Here is a 3,730-nt window from a genome sequence, read left to right as displayed (position 1 = left end):
GGCTTGGTTGTCGGTGGGGGCTAAGTGTCTCATCAGCATCCAGCTCAGGTGCTGCCGCGGCCCGCGCTCTAACTATACCCCGACTTGATTGTAATTGCCTGAATTCCACTCCCGCTGCCACATTTAACTCCGCGCAGGCCGGCGGTGGCGCGGAGCAGCTGACTTGTTGAGGCCCGAGGACTCCGGGGGGGGGTTGCTCCCCTTCATTCGCGGGGAGCACAGGTGCATCACAACAACTTCGCCGCCTCCCTCCTCGCGACGCCATTCGTCCCCAGGTAAGAAGGTGAAACGCCGAAAGCCGGAAAAGCCACTCGACGGGAAGTGTGCAAAAAAAAAGTGGAAATGGTGCCTTCAAGGGCATCGAGGAAAACTGGAAACTTTGATGCACTTGTTTTTGCTCACAATGCCGCGACAGCTCCTCATCTGTGGAAAATACATTTTGCTTTGAATATTCAGAGCCAACAATTTTCATTGTTAGTTTAATATCAGGGAAAGAATAAACGGGGGTCTTAACGTAACTGCAAAGGCAGTGCAGGGCGAAATGGGACAACACAGTCAAATTACAGCATTTCAAAAAAAAATATTAGGTCGTCATTCGTTTTTTAAAAGGATATATTTTTTTCCTAGTTGCAATTTATGCAGTCCATATTTTTAGAATCTGGCCAAATATTTTGATTACAATTTTTCATCAGAAATATATTAAAATGCAAATTTGTAATTGATATCCAATGGCAAATTGTTTCAAAATGTGGCAAAAAAAAGTAAGTAGCAAAAAGTTTTTTAATGAAATTTGGAACTATTGAAGAGAATATAGCAAAACACTGTTGTCAAAATTCACATTTTAATATATGTCGTAGAATTTGTCATAATTTCTTGAATATTCTACAATTTCAATGGGTTTTTTTTGCAGCAAATTTCTTTGTCAAACATGTCATTTTGGGTGGTTCTTTTTCCATTGACAATTTATGAATAAATAATTGAAATTTTAATGGCAAAATATTTTAAAAAAGGGTAAAAGTTTTTTCCTTTAATTTCTTAATAAACTCTTATACAAAACCAAGCATTTTGGGGGAATAATTTTGTACAATTTTACAAAATATTAATACCACAAGTAAACACCCTGTACAAAATCTCATTGTGCTTACGTATGTAAACATCCATAACCATCATACAAGGAGGATTCACAATAGTTTCGTTTTTTTTTTTAACATTGGTCATTTCATTTTTGACTGCAAATTAAAAACATATTTTTGTTGCAAAACATTTTCGGTGAGAAAATATTCCCCATCGTGCTCATCATGTCCGTACGCGATCTTCAACGGTGCTTGTGAGTGTTCCGGCTCTGTAACCGTCCTTTTGTTTTGCGTCATTTTGCAACGAACAAGGGCACAAATGAATCACTTCCTCTCACGGCAACAAAAGGGCCTGAAAATTACCCACGCGGTGGTGGGGGGGAACAAAAAAGAAAGAAAGAAAAAAAAAACAGATTTTCCAGCAGCATCGGAAAGAAACCTCTGCAGGGTTAAGCTAAAAAAAGTTAGCCTGTGGCGCTCCTCACCCCGCGATAATGGCTCTGCCTGTAATGAAGAACGGGCTTGTTGCCAACAGGTGGTCTCTCTCCAAAAAAAAAAAAGAAAAAGAAAAAAAAATGGAGCTGAGCCACAGCACTCAGGATGATGGGAAGGAAAAAAAAGGGGCTGCTGGTGGTGGTGCCTGAAAAACCGCCATGGCAAAAAGTGTGTCAGAATCTAATGTTCTGCCGAGTGAAAAGCCTGTTTTCTGTCCTTTGTCCCCCACCGCCACCACCACCGCCACCCCCCCAGCAGCGCTCGAGACTCAGCCTTGTTCCTCATTGTTAGCGGGCTCAAACGAGCAACAGTCTTTTTTGACACCGAGCCACCGGTTGAATGAAGACTGGAGCTGACGAGTCACAGGAAAAGAGCTTTCTTTCTGGAGGGCTTGGAGCCCATTAGGAGTTGCCGAGATATGAATAGATATGAATCCTCTCCGGCGACCTCACCGGAGGGAGGGGAGAAAAAAAAATAACCTAAAATCCAAAAGACAGGCGGAAAGGGGGGGGGGGGACGACGACGTTGACAAGGAACACCTCTGTGTTCGCCCCAAAAGACTTGGTGAGACGTGGGGCTGATTGACAGGCGGGAATTAGTCCCGAGTCAATGCGGAAGTGGATGCTTTGTTAGCGTGAAAGGACAAACGCCGCCCGTGTGACCTCGGAGCCACGCTCAGGTTCCACGCTAACGGGAATAGAAAAAAAATAAAAAAAAGTTGTTTCCAAAGACAAGCAGGCACTTCACAAATTAAAATCTCATGAGTTGGACGTCTTCCAAGTTATGCTACGACTTGGTTCTTGGATTTTTTTCCTCCCTTTTGACATTACGTTTTTTTTTTCTTTTAACACTGCCATCTGTTTTATTGCGCTTAGCTGGAATATATGAATCAATAAATCAATTCATGCCTTGGTCACATCCCGGCTGGATGACTGGAATGCACTTGACTTTGGAGTCAGCCAATCCTCCATGAGGCATCTCCAGTTGCTCCAGAACGCTGCTGCTCGCCTCTTGACTGCTACTCGTAAGAGGGAGCACATCACTCCTAGTCTGGCATCCCTTCACTGGCTCCCTCTACATTTCAGAGTTATTTTGAAGATCCTATGATTTGTTTTCCAATCTTGAAATGGCCCCACCTGACCTCTCTGAGCTTCTCTGCACCCGCCCGGTGCCTCCGGTCTTCGGACCGGACACCATTAGAGATACCGAGAACTAAGTTGAGGCTCAGAGGAGATGGAGCCTTTTCCGTTGCCGGTCCATCTCTTTGCAATGAAACTTTCGGCAAGCCCCCCCTCGTTGCCGATCTTTAAAACTCCTCTTCAGACTCATTTTTAGTCTTTGGCTTTTGATTCAGCCTGAGACTTGATTTTTTTTTGTTTGTTTTACTGTTTTTGTGCTAGCTACTGTCTTTGTTTTTAATTTATTGCTGTATGAATTATCCCTGCTCCGTGTACAGCAATTTGTCAAAAGCGGTGATTGTTTTCAAGTGCTCATGAAATACACTTGAGTTGTCAAACAGTCGGAGGTGCACCTTGCACAAAAGGATGAGCCCATGGCCATTCGGGCTGTGCTCGGCCATGCCCCCAGAACTGCAGGTTGGGACCCACCAGGTCCCACCTTCATAGAATGGCCCCCCCAAATTGTTCTAATAACTTTCTCGAGTCTTCTTCTTCTTCTCCTTTCGGCACGTCCCTATTCAGGGTTCGCCACAGCGAGTCAGTAATTTCCATCCGCCCCTGTAAACCGTCCTTCTAATAACTTTCTCGAGTAACATTAAAAAAAAAATGTAGATGATTATTCTTTTCTTTTTGCACACTCAAGTCAGGGGTCTTGATTGCGAGCTTCGACTTTAATATGGCAGGCCATTTTTCCATCATTTGTACAACGGCGGCGCAGTTTCTGGCCTGGTTAGCCGAAGTTCCCCGCAGGAGGCCGCAACCCTCGACATGCACTAAAAACAGGCAGGATGAAGATAATGAGATATTTGGCGAGCCACTTGAGGAGGACGCCGGGCTCAATGGGCGCATGATGGGCGGATCTTGGCCCGTCGCATACAACCTTTTGTCCTGCCGCATAATCCATTTGTTACCCTCGGAGCAATTTGTCCTCATTAACCCTCATGAGGGGACCGCGTCGGAGACAAAAAGCTCCAGGGTAACAAT

The sequence above is a fragment of the Hippocampus comes genome, unplaced genomic scaffold (assembly GCF_001891065.2).
Source record: "Hippocampus comes isolate QL1 unplaced genomic scaffold, H_comes_QL1_v1.1 scaffold168, whole genome shotgun sequence".
Taxonomy (NCBI): Eukaryota; Metazoa; Chordata; class Actinopteri; order Syngnathiformes; family Syngnathidae; genus Hippocampus; species Hippocampus comes.
Note: the sequence above shows the minus strand (reverse complement) of the source record.